Consider the following 14,200-nt stretch of genomic DNA (forward strand, 5'->3'; position numbering starts at 1 on the left):
CTTCCTCTTGACAATACCCCATAGATTCTCTATGGGGTTAAGGTCAGGCAAGTTTGCTGTTAAATCCAGCACAGTGATACCAGGGCCGGACTGGGACTGAAAATCAACCCTGGCACACAAACCAAAGCAGCCCACATACAAATCGCTATTCTTAAATAGTAAATAAATGTATCTTCCATGCAACCTTTTCTGTACAGCTTGTAGGTGAGAACAGTAAGGCCTCTTTCACACTTCAGTTGTTTGATGTCAGTCAAAATCCGCCAGGTTTATAAAAAAACGGATCCGCCTTTTTTTTTGGTGGATCCGTTTTTTCCCATAGACTTGCATTAGTGGCGGATTATGACTGATGGTCGTCCGTTGCATGTGTTTTTTGACGGATTTGTTTGTTTTTTAGCATCTGTCATCTGGAGTAGACAGACTAGGGAACGTTTTTTTCAGGGGTGGACCAACTATTTTAAACTGCGCATGCCTGGAATATTTATTCTGTCATGCATTTTAACCCCAAATGTCGTTCTGGCAGTGGCGAATCTCTCTCTTCTCTCTCTCTTCCGGTGCATTCTTTTTTTGCATAGCGTTAAAGGATCCGTTTTTTCACACTTTGGGGGTTTGCAACTGACATCAAACAACTGAAGTGTGAAACAGGCCCAAGGGAGTTCAATAGGTGAAAAATGACTTTTTCTTTAAAAGTTTGGAGATACAGCATTCTGTGACCGTGCCTATGCCCCGTGACCCCGCTGACAATTTTTGGTTTTGAAAGGGGGAATCATAAGACATCCTCAATGCCTTCCCTAGGTGCAGGAGGACCTAACGTCACTACATATTATTTATACACTCAGCCCATACTCCAACATTGTTAAAGGGGTTTTGCACCCAGTGCACGTTGTTAGCAGTGCAGCTTGCCGAACACTAACAGAGTGTAATGTTGGGATTCGTGGTGGTGCAGACAGTTGTTCCGTAACCATAACTTTGTGATTTGCCAAACACATTCTCATTACTTCTCCTCCAATTCTCTTACTTTTCTATTGATGGAGGCAGACGAGAACTTGTTTGGCGCAGCGAGGGCTCGCTCACACTGGCGTATAATACGGCAGAGTGCTGTGTGATGTTTTATCAGATAGCACTCAGCCCAATGTTATACTGTGGGCCAGAGCAGATCTGCGTTATTATCTTCAGTCCAAATAGGTCTGAAATTTGCAGCATGCGGAGAGTGACTTTGGAATTTGGATCACCCGTACAAGTCTATGGGTGCGTGTGACACATTGGACTTCACTCTGACGTCATTCAACTACAGTCTGATTTAAGCTGACGTAGACAATGGAGAAGGTGGCGACATTAAGTTCTCCGTCTCCTCCACACTTGTGATACCATACTCTCATGCGAGAGAAGCAGATCACAGTAAACTGACACTGATCAGACGCGGATCAGAGTGTGACCAAAGTCATTACCATAATCCATCTGATTCTCTGGCAATCAGCAATCATGTGAACAAGCCCTTAATGTTATCACCACAAAAAAATTAAAGCAGTTGTCGCCCTACTAAAAACGGACAGTCCTCCAGCCAGACCTCCACCAGGAGCTTATTTGGCCTAAAAGATCTGATTTATATAGGGACTGATTGTCCAGCACTGATAGAAATCATATGTTCTTGGCCAAATAAGCTCCTGGTGCAAAATCGGTTGGAGGATGCCATTTTAGTAGGGAGAAAATGTAATTATCATCAGCACCAAAAGTTAGCGACGAGCCAGGTTTGTACCAGAGGAGGGAAACATGAGTATTTAAAGGGGTTGCCCACTACTTTAACAGTGATGACCTATCCTTAGGACAGGTGATCAATGTCTGACTGGCGTTGCTGCGACACTTGACACCATTGGCAGATCAGCTGTTCTCAGTGCCGGCGGGAACTGCTCAGTTACAGAACTGCACAGCAAAGCTCAGTCTACTGTAAAGTGGCCACAACCGGGTTCTGCACATGCGCCCCTTATTGATTTGAATAGGTCACGAATGTGCAGTATGCGGCCGTGGCCAGTATACAGTAGACAGCTGTGCCGTAACTGAGCAGTTCCAGCCATCACCGAGAACAGCCAATTGGCAGGGATGCCAGGAGTCACACCCACACAGATCAGACATTGATGAGATAAGGATAGGTCATCAATGTTAAAATAGTGGACATTCTCTTTAAATTTACTAAATTTGTCTCTGGGATGGTATAGAATCCTAACTCATCCAGTGACCCAGATTGCTGCAGATTGGGGCAGGAACCACAACATACTGCGGCTGACTGATGGTCTGGAGCTACATGGGGTCCCAGAGCAAAAGTCCTAATAGCCCTGCAAATACTGTGATAGCCCCAAATATAATGGCATCACATACAGTACAATGGCCCCACATATAATGGCATCACATACAGAACAATGGCCCCAAATATAATGGCATCACATACATAGAATCATAGAATCATAGAATCGTAGAGTTGGAAGGGACCTCCTGGGCCATCTGGTCCAACCCCCTGCTCAAAGCAGGATTCGCTAAATCATCCCAGTCAGATGTCTGTCCAGCCTCTGTTTGAAGACTTCCATTGAAGGAGAACTCACCACTTCTCGTGGCAGCCTGTTCCACTCATTGATCACTCTTACTGTCAAAAAGTTTTTTCTAATATCTAATCTGTGTCTCTTCCCATTCAGTTTCATCCCATTGCTTCTAGTCTTTCCTTGTGCAAATGAGAATAAAGTTGATCCTTCTACAATGTGACAGCCCTTTAGATATTTGTAGACAGCTATTAAGTCTCCTCTCAGTCTTCTCTTTTGCAAACTAAACATTCCCAAATCCTGCAACCTTTCCTCATAAGACAGGGTTTGCAGACCGGTCACCATTCTGGTCGCTCTTTTCTGAACTTGCTCCAGTTTGTTGATGTCTTTTTTAAAATGTGGTGCCCAAAACTGGACACAATATTCCAGATGAGGTCTGACCAAAGAGGAGTAGAGGGAAATAATGACTTCACGTGATCTAGACTGTATGCTTCTGTTAATACATCCTAGAATTGCATTTGCCTTTTTTGCTGCTGCATCACACTGTTGACTCATATTCAGTCTGTGATCTATTAGTATACCCAAGTCTTTTTCACATGTGCTGTCACTTAGCCCTATTCCTCCCATTCCATATATGCTTTTTTCATTTTTATTGCCCAGATGTAGTACTCTGCATTTCTCCCTGTTAAAAACCATTCTGTTAGTTGCTGCCCACTTCTCCAGTTTATTTAAATCTTTTTGAATCCTCTCTCTCTCTTCTGTAGTATTAGCTATCCCTCCTAGCTTTGTGTCATCAGCAAATTTAATCAGTTTACCCTCAATTCCTTCATCTAAATCGTTGATAAAGATGTTGAACAATACAGGGCCCAGGACAGAGCCCTGTGGTACCCCACTTGAGACATTCTTCCAACTGGATGTGCAGCCATTTACGACCACTCTTTGGGTCCGATCACTAAGCCAGTTATGAATCCACCTAACAGTTGCCTTGTCCATTCCATACTTAGTCATTTTTTCAATAAGGATTGTATGAGAGACTTTGTCAAATGCTTTGCTGAAGTCAAGATATACTATATCTACAGCATTTCCTTGATCCACCCAATCAGTGATACCGTCATAGAAGGAAATTAAGTTAGTCTGACATGACTTATTAGTTAGAAACCCATGCTGACTCTGTTTAATCACTTCATTCTTATCCAGGTATTGACATACATGTTGTTTAATAATTTGTTCAAAGATCTTTCCTGGTATAGAAGTCAGACTCACCGGCCTATAGTTGCCTGGGTCCACCTTCTTCCCCTTTTTGAAGATAGGAACAACATTTGCTCTTCTCCAGTCTTCTGGCACTTCTCCTGTTCTCCAAGAATTTTCAAAGATTATGGAGAGGGGTTCAAAAATTTCTTCTGCTATCTCCTTCAGTACTCTGGGGTGTAATTCATCTGGACCTGGAGACTTGAATTCATTTAGGTTAGCTAAGTGTTTCCTCACTATCTTTCTGTTTATAGATATCCTGGATTCTTCTATTCCCTTAATAGGACAGTGAATAGCAGTTGATGTTGCATTTCCTTTCTGAGAGAAAACAGATGCAAAATAGGAATTTAAAAGTTCAGCCTTCTCAACATCCTGTCTTACCATTTCATCATTTTCATCCTGTAAAAATCCTATAGCATCTTTGACTTTTCTTTTACTTTTGACATATCCCCAAAATCCTTTATTATTGCTTTTGACATCTCTTGCAAGCCTCAGTTCATTTTCAGCTTTAGCTAATCTGATTTGTGCCCTGCAGGTTCTGCAGACAGCATTATATTCTTCTTTAGATATGCCTCCCTCTTTCCATTTTATAAACATTTTTTTCTTCCTTTTTAGCATGTGCTTAAGTTCTGTGTTCATCCATCCTGGTTTCCTTAAATGCTTCCTATTCTTCCCTCTTTTCGGAATTGTTAACAACTGTGCTTTGAGAATTTCATTTTTCAAGATTTCCCATCCTTCCTGGACATTTTTGTCTTTAAGGATATCCAGCCATTGGATATCCAGCCATACAGTACGATGGCCCCACATATAATGGCATCACATACAGTACACTGGCCCCAACTGTATTCTCCCAAATAGTATACTGACCCCACCTGTAATCTCCCATATATAGTAAGATGGCCCCACCTGTAATCCCCCATATAGTAAGCTGACCCCACCTGTAGTCACCCATATAGTACGCTGGAGCCACCTGTCATCCCTCATAAAGTAAACTGGACCCACCTATGTCATCCACCATATAGTACGCTGGCCCTACCTGTGTTGTACCCCATGTAGTATACTGGCCCCATCTGCGTCATTCCCCATACAGTACACTGGCCCCACATGTCATCCCCCATACAGTACACTGGCCCCACATGTCATCCCCCATACAGTATACTGGCCCCACATGTCATGCCCCATACAGTACACTGGCCCCACATGTCATGCCCCATACAGTACACTGGCCCCACATGTCATCCCCCATACAGTACACTGGCCCCACGTGTCATGCCCCATACAGTACACTGGCCCCACATGTCATCCCCCATACAGTACACTGGCCCCACATGTCATGCCTCATACAGTACACTGGCCCCACATGTCATCCCCCATACAGTACACTGGCCCCACATGTCATTCCCCATACAGTACACTGGCCCCACATGTCATGCCCCATACAGTACACTGGCCCCACATGTCATGCCCCATACAGTACACTGGCCCCACATGTCATTCCCCATACAGTACACTGGCCCCACATGTCATCCCCCATACAGTACACTGGCCCCACATGTCATTCCACATACAGTACACTGGCCCCACATGTTATCCCCCATATGTCATGCCTCATACAGTACACTGGCCCCACATGTCATCCCCCATACAGTATACTGGCCCCACATGTCATTCCCCATACAGTACACTGGCCCCACATGTCATGCCCTATACAGTACACTGGCCCCACATGTCATTCCCCATACAGTACACTGGCCCCACATGTCATCCCCCATATGTCATGCCTCATACAGTACACTGGCCCCACATGTCATCCCCCATACAGTACACTGGCCCCACATGTCATGCCCCATACAGTACACTGGCCCCACATGTCATCCCCCATACAGCACACTGGCCCCACATGTCATCCCCCATTCAGTACACTGGCCCCACATGTCATGCCCCATACAGTACACTGGCCCCACATGTGATCCCCCATACAGTACACTGGCCCCACATGTCATGCCCCATACAATACACTGGCCCCACATGTCATTCCCCATACAGTACACTGGCCCCACATGTCATGCCCCATACAGTACACTGGCCCCACATGTCATGCCCCATACAGTACACTGGCCCCACATGTCATGCCCCATACAGTACACTGGCCCCACATGTCATCCCCCATACAGTACACTGGCCCCACATGTCATCCCCCATACAGTACACTGGCCCCACATGTGGTCCCCTACATAATACTGTTTGATTTATAAAAAAAAGAATAAAAAAAAGACACTCATCTGATTCTTGTTCCCTGCTGCTCCGGCTCGGCCACGGCTGCAGAATCACCAGGGCCGCACGCCGCACCGTCGCCGACTCGCACACGCCACACGCTCAAATTAAAAATGGCCGCGGCAGCAAGATTTCCTCCTGCTCCTGCTGCGGTCCGGGGGCGGGGCCTTGTCGACCGACAACATGCAGCGTCACCAAGTCGCGGCACGTTTTTAACCCCCACTGCCTGCCGCCTTGCCAGAAAATATAAAGGGCCGGCGGCAGGAAAAAAGAGGCCGACCGGCCGCCGCCAGCGGCCCATAACCTCATGAGAATGGCGGCCCAGCGGGAAAATGCCCGGTTGGGTAAGTGGCCAATCCGGGCCTGAGTGATACTGTTGTCTTTAAACCAGGTATTGGTACTTTTGCCAGTGTGGACAGGTGCCAAATGAATGAAATTTCCATCTCCAAAAAGCTTGTCGGCAGAGGGAAGCATGAAGTGCTCTAAAATTTCCCGGTAGACGGCTGCGCTGACTTTGGTCTTGATAAAACACAGTGGACCTACACCAGCAGATGACATGGCTCCCCAAACCATCACTGATTGTGGAGACTTCACACTAGACCTCCAGCAGCTTGGATTGTGGCCTCTCCACTCTTCCTCCAGACTCTGGGACCTTGATTTCCAAATGAAATGCAAAATTTATTTTCATCTGAAAACAACACCTTGGACCACTGAGCAACAGTCCAGTTCCTTTTCTCCTTGGCCCAGGTAAGATGCTTTTGTCGTTGTCTATTGGTCATGAGTGGCTTGACACAAGGAATGCGACACTTGTAGCCCATGTCCTGGATACGTCTGTGTGGTGGCTCTTGAAACAATGACTCCAGCAGCAGTCCACTCCTTGTGAATCTCCCCAAAATTTTTGAATGCCCTTTTCTTAACAATCCTTTCAAGGCTGTGGTTATCCCGGTTGCTTGTGCACCTTTTTCTACCACATTTTTTCCTTCCACTCAACTTTCCATTAATATTCTTGGATACAGCAGTGTGTGAACAGCCAGCTTCTTTAGCAATGAGCTTTTGTGGCTTAGGCCTGTTTCACACTTCAGTTTTTTGTGTCAGTTAAAATCCGCCAAAAAGGTGGAAAAGTGGATCCGTGCCTAACTGATGTGAACGGATGGCAGCGGATCCGTTTTTTGACGGATCCGCCGAATGCAGAATTTTAAAGGAACTGAGAGAGAGAGAGAGAGAGAGAATTTTTTTCTTCTTCTTCTCTGGCCGCCAGAAATTATTTCAGGGTTAAATTTCCTCCTGACTTCATTCCTCCGGGCATGCGCTGTATAAAAATGCGGATCCTTCACCACAAAAAGCGTTACATGGTCCGTCCAGGCATCTCGGCGGACGCAAAAAAATTGACGGATCCGCAAAAAAACGGATCCAACGGATGGCCATCCGTCAAGATCCGCCAGTAATGCAAGTCAATGGGGAAAAAAACAGATCCGCCAAAAAAAAGGCGGATCTGTTTTTTTGCAAAGACGCCGGATTTTGACTGATGGTCAAAAACGGAAGTGTGAAACAGGCCTTACCCTCCTTGTGGAGTTTGTCAATGACTGCTTTCTGGACATCTGTCAGGTCAGCAGTCTTCCCCGTGATTGTGGAACCTACTGAAACAGACTGCCTTTTTAAATTCTTTGGAAGCCTTTACAGCTGTTTTTTTGTTAATTATTCTAATTTACTGAGATAATGACTTTTGGGTTTTCATTGGCTGTAAGCCATAATCATCAACACTAACAGAAATAAACATTTGAAATAGATCACTCTGTTTGTAATGACTCTATATATGAGTTACACTTTTTGTATTGAAGAGCTGAAATAAATTCACTTTTTGATGATATTCTAATTTTGTGAAAATCACCTGTATATGTAGATAGAGGCATGCAGGCAGGTTTACCAATATATACTATTCAGAGTAGAGTAATACCAGAGTGAAATAACACAGTGTTGTTACATATAGCACTTTAAATCTGAAAAGGCAAGTCTGTATATATATACAGTATAAAGTATACACCAGTAAAGACTGCAGGTAGCTATGATGGTATTTATTACCTATATAAGAGCAGTACTCCTATTCATGTCTATATGTCCGTGGGAAAAGTTGGACTGCACTTGGATGAAATCTGAGTGCTACTCGATTTTCACGGACAGACTGAATGGAGAGATATTTTTTTTACTTTTGGAGGGGGAATCATTAAGGGGCACTAATAAAGCAGAAATAGTTTTTAGAGGGGCCTCTCAAGGGCAATATATGTTTTAAAGTGCATTATTACTGGGTTACGCAGTGCAATTCTTACCTTGCCCCAGGAACTGGCAGCCCACTCTACATCACTGCCTTTAACATGAGTTAGTTCAGAATATTTTTTTATTCCTGGTTTGTTGCTGTCATGATGTTATTCTTTGATTTTATGTAGCTGATCTAATTTCCTTTGCAATTCTGTACAAAATATGTCTAGTCTTGAAAACTGATGTTTGGCAGAAGGTTGGCTAGATTCCCTTAATCATATCCTGAGTGGTTGCTCAGTTTACCACCTCAGCAGACACTGACATGGTGGGAGAAATCTAGCATCCCTGGGAACATAAGCTCCCAGCCATTGTCTGTCCCCCTGAAAGGAGCAGAGAGCACATGACAGAAATGAATCCCCCCTCCCGTGCCTATATTCACATCACACATCCTCCATCCCGTAGGCACATCTTCCCTCTTAAAGGGATCATTGGTATGGAAGTCAGAGCAAATCCATCCAGGGCTTTGGTTTTGACCCCAGGCCTCTCTTAAAGGGATCATTGGTATGGTAGTTAGGGCAAATCCACTCTGCGCTTTGGTACTGACCCCAGGCACTTCCTAAAGGGATCATTGGTATTGAAGTCAGGGCAAATCCATCCAGCGCTTTAATTCTGACCCCAGGCCTCTCTTAAAGGGATCCCCATTATGGAAGTCAGGGCAATTGCCTTCAAATGCTCTGGTACTGACTCCAGGCTCTCTTAAAGGGATCTCCTGCATGGAAGTTAGGGCAAATCCCTCGGCGCTCTGATTCTGACCCCAGGATTCTATTAAAGGGATCATTGGTATGCAAGTCACGGCAAATCCACTCAGCGCTCTGGTTCTAATCCTAGGCTCTCTTAAAGGGATCCCCGGTATGGAAGTTAGGGCAATTCCACTCAGTGCTCTGGTTCTGATCCCAGGCCCCTCTTAAAGGGATCCTCTGTATGGAAGTGAGGGAAAATCCACTCTGCGCTTTGGTACTGACCCCAGGCCTCTCTTAAAGGGATCTCCGGTATGGAAGTTAGGGTAAATCCCTCAGCGCTCTGATTCTCACCCCAGGCTTCTACTAAAGGGATCATTGGTATGGAAGTCAGGGCAAATCCACTCAGTGCTCTGGTTCTGACGCCAGGCCTCTCTTAAAGGGATCCCCAGTATGGAAGTTAGGACCGTTCCACTCAGCGCTCTGGTTCTGACTCCAGGCTGACGGGATGATGTGGGATATTAAGGGTAGTAGTCCAGTAGCTCTGGCAGACGGGATGTTGTGGGATGTTATAGTGAATGTGGCTATGTGGAGTGGGCGGGGCTATACACTCAGATTTATATATATAGATATAATCATTATAATTTGTTATAACTAACCATAGTTAGTTACTATGCCCGAGCAGCGCCAGGCTCTTCAGCTAGTAAACTATAAAGATGAGATTCCCTGTGCACTTTAATTACCTTTATAACACTTGTAAATCCGTGTAACAGCAGCTGCTCTTCACTGTTCCCCCTCCTGTCTCAGACATTAGGTCTCACATCAGTGTCCAGCTGCCCCTTTGAGGAACAGCCAGCCTGAGAAGAGGGGGCACCATGCTCACTGTTCTCTGCAGAGAAACAGCTATTATCAGGAGGATTGCTGATGGTAACAACATGGAGCTGCACACTGCTGTAATTTCACAAACAGAGGGGGGAGCAGTGAGGAGCAGCTCCTGTCACACCAGCCTCCTGATATTGTCTCCCTGTCTGTAGTCCGAGGTGAGGGGGCATGGCAGAGCATGAGGGCACGTGGCCTGCTCCTTGCTTGTAGCCCTGCCGTGAAGGAGACATTATCAGAGTACTAGCTGCTACTAGAGGCAGGCCACGCCTCTACCATGCCCCCTCTCCTCGGACTGCATTCAAGGAGACAATATCAGAGGGCTGGTGTGACAGGAGCTGCTCCTTACTGCTCACCCCTCAGTCTGCACTGAGCATCTCATCTGTATAATTTATGAGGGCAGGGACAGAACAAATTTTGTTTAAATCTCCACAGAGTACCCCTTTAATAAAATTTGTACTGCCTCAGCCTCAATGTATTGTTCTCTGACTCTTCCAATATTATTTTTCCAAAGTAAGGAATAAACAGTATTTCCTTGATTGCATTCACAATTAATTCCAGATTCCTGGTTAAAGAGCAGGAGCACAACTCAAGTCCAGCTCCAGGTATCATGTGGCTGCCTGAACACAATCTCGGATTCACTGAATTTTCTCGTAATTTTATCAGTCTAAAATTTTGTTCACATATAGTTCAGAAGTGAGTTTTCCATTAAGTCTATTAATTGGTCTGTGCCTTTGAAGTGACCCTCTGGGGAATGGGACCTGGATCTTAGGGTCAGGGTTGAATTATAGTTCATACAGTGGGAGTTACAATAGTCTACATTCATAATACAAATCTACACTGTAAATTCTATAAAATAATATAAATTTTTATCAGAAAGTTTTTGGCGCCCACAGGATATTTGTATATAATTTTGTGAGTAACGTATGCATAGAATTATTAGAGTATTTTTGTTCTTTTTATCATAAAAAGCACAATCGGTAGAACTTTCAGTTCTGTAAATCTAAATATTATGTTTGGAAGATTTCTTTTTATGCCAAATGACTTGTATAATTGTATGTCACTTACATCATCATCTAAGGCCTTTTTGAGGCCCACTTAGACACGTCAGGTTTAAGTATTCAGTCAATGTTGTCCCAAGTTGCCGTTAGTCTTGGAGTTTGTCACCATCCAGCTCATTTAGCTGCAATCACCTTTGCAAACTGATGTGATTTCTACAACTTGCATCTACTGCTCCCCGGATCTGCTAGTCACCCCACCGTTTGCTACCTGCTGATTAACCCTTCATCTGCTATACGCACTACAAACTGTTATTTAGACATTGTTCACATTACTCTGCAATCATCTCTGCTAACTCCTATTCTTTCTTCAGCCTGCATCAATAACCTGGTTGACATTTTATTAACTCTTCATCTGGTCTCCTGTGATTGTCGCTGCTGGCTCTGTGACTTCCAGTGTGACCCACTCTGCTTGCTTGCTGTCCAACATTGCTTATTGTCAAGGTCCTCACTGCTGTGCCATTGCCCTTAGGCTTAGTCCATGAGTTCATCTTGCGGCTAATTGGATCTATCGCAACAGGTGAGCCCTAAAATCATGGAGAACTTACCAATTTTTATTCCGCATTTTGGGGTCACGTGTCTAATTTCCATATAGGGCAACCCCAATTGTGAAAGGGCAGTTGTCTCTAAAATTTAATTTACCATGTTAAACCCATCAGTCACTTACAATCAAGTTATACCTAGTGAAAGTCCTTTACCTTGCGGTGTGCTTTTGCTCACATTAGATCGTCCTGTGTATGCACCGTTGTGTGCCTCTTTATGGTGCACGTGTGTATAACATTATCGTTGCTGTAATAACAGACTTTCTTGGACACGATTGGGGATCTTCTATTCCCGCAAGTGGAGGATGACAATGAAAGCTGCCCCTGTGTTTCCTTTTCCTAGATGTTCCATGTCAAGCAGCATTTATTTATACAGAACGATCGGAGTGTAATAATCACCCAGCAAGTCATGCTGTTTATTTTCACACCATTTGCCAGCTCGGGGCACGCTAAATTTCTTCTTAGATAATACTCCTTGTAGATCTATTATTCTCACAACGAGAAGAACATTGCAGTCACTTCATTGTTCAGCTCGTTTTACAGGAATGAAATACTCGGTTAAAAATAAAATAGTGCGAAAAGCAAATGGAGAGGTGAAAAAAGGGTCCTATGTTCACGTCTTCTGCAGGAACGATCTACGAAGATGCTGTGAATTGTGCATGCTGAGAGATGGCTGTCTCTAAATGCTAAATAATAAAGTGTAATATAAGCACGGATTCGTATTGAAAAAATTACGGTACCTTTATTTTCCCAAATTTGAAAAAAAAAAACCAAAACAACAACTTAGAAATGTATGAAGAAATTATCAACTGGGTACTAACATTCTCCAAGCTGACTGGATAGTGTCACGAAGTGAAGAGGCACGCTCCTCTGTCACATTACACATACATTTTCAGGAGGAATAACAGAGGAACAGAGCATTGGAACCAAATTATTATTTTATGGGAATGCAAGTATCTGCTCAAATATACATGTCAGAGGAGGTGAATAAAAAAGAACATTGTTGGCATATTAGTATGATATAATACCTTTGTCTAATTGGCCAGTGTCTAAGAGCTGCAATCCCTACTTATAGTTAAACTAGATGGTGGCCCGATTCTAACGCACCGGGTATTCTAGAATATGTATGTAGTTTATTTATGAAGTTTTAATAATAATGCACCCCCCAATTCTGATATGCATGGTCCTCTCACCCCCCAATTCTGATATGCATGGTACCCCTCCCCCCTTATCCTGGTATGCATGATCCCCTCACGCCCCAATCCTGATATGCATGGTCCTCTCACCCCCCAATCCTGATATGCATGGTCCCCTCACCCCCCAATCCTGATAAGCATAGTCCCCTCACCCTCCAATCCTAGATTGCATGGTCCTCTCACCCCCCAATCCTGGTATGCATGGTCCTCTCACTCCTCTTTCCTGGTAAGAATGGTCATCTCACCTTCCTTTCCTGGTATGCATGGTCCCCCTCACTCCCCTTTCGTGGTATGCATGGTCCCATCACCCCCCTTTCCTGGTATGCATGGTTCCCTCACCTCCCTTTCCTGGTATGCATGGTCAACCTCACCCCCCTATCCTGGTATGCATGGTCACCCTCACCCCCCTATCCTGGTATGCATGGTCACCCTCACCCTTTTTTGCTGGTATGCATGGTCCCCTCACCCCCCTTTGCTGGTATGTATGGTCACCCTCACCCCCCTTTCCTGGTATGCATGGTCCTGTCACCCCCCCTTTCCTGGTATGCATGGTCTCTGTTAAAATAAAAAATAGTTATATACTCACCTTCTGACGGCCCGTGATCTCCACTCCACGTGCCCAGCCTCGCGGTCAAAGTAATGCATTGCGCGAAACACCGCTGATGACGTCACGCTCTCGCGAGAGTGACGTCATCTCCGGTCTAAGGCGAAAGGCATTACTGGGACCGTGAGGCTGGGCACGTGGAGTGGAGATCGCGAGCGGTCGGAAGGTGAGTATAACCTTTTTTTTATTTTAATTCTATTTTTTACAGATGCGCTGCCCCCGACTGCGCCTGCCGCTGATTGGTCGCGGCCGCCAGCGGCAGGCACAGCTTTCCGTTACAAACAGCTGCGCCTGTTGCTGATTGGTCGCGGTGGGATTTTGGTTACAGACAGACATGATTAGACGATCATATATATAGAATGAAGTCTTAAAGAGGTTATCCGGGAATTTTGTATTGTTTTCTTATGGGGATAAAAACTTACCAGCAGGTAGTTGCTAAATATCTCTGCCGATCAGAGCAATCACAGACTGCTCATGTTCGTGATTCTCCTACTTCATTTGAAGCCACATTAACAGGGCAGCTATTCCTCCTCCGGGCTGCTCTGCCGATAGGTCATCATTTCCGACATCATGCTGATTGATAGCTGTCTCCCCGCAGTTAGACAGCGAGGAGTCGACTGTCAATCAGCATGACATCGGCAGAGACATCCCGTCGCCAGTGCAGAGCAGAAGAGAAGAAGCTGCTCTGTCGATGTGGCATCAAAGGAAGCCACAGGACCGGTCAATGGCCATTCTGAGTCACTAAAGATCGGCACCAGGCTGAACAAGCACATAATTAGTACCTACCTGCTGGTAAGTTCTTAGCCACACACGAAAAAAATACAAAAGTCCAAGACAACCCCATTTAACCGTGCCAGCAAATGTCATGCCACCTCGTCTTCTAG

This window comes from Dendrobates tinctorius, unplaced genomic scaffold (assembly GCF_039654945.1).
Source record: "Dendrobates tinctorius isolate UK_male_01 unplaced genomic scaffold, ASM3965494v1 ptg000116l, whole genome shotgun sequence".
NCBI classification, from domain to species: domain Eukaryota; kingdom Metazoa; phylum Chordata; class Amphibia; order Anura; family Dendrobatidae; genus Dendrobates; species Dendrobates tinctorius.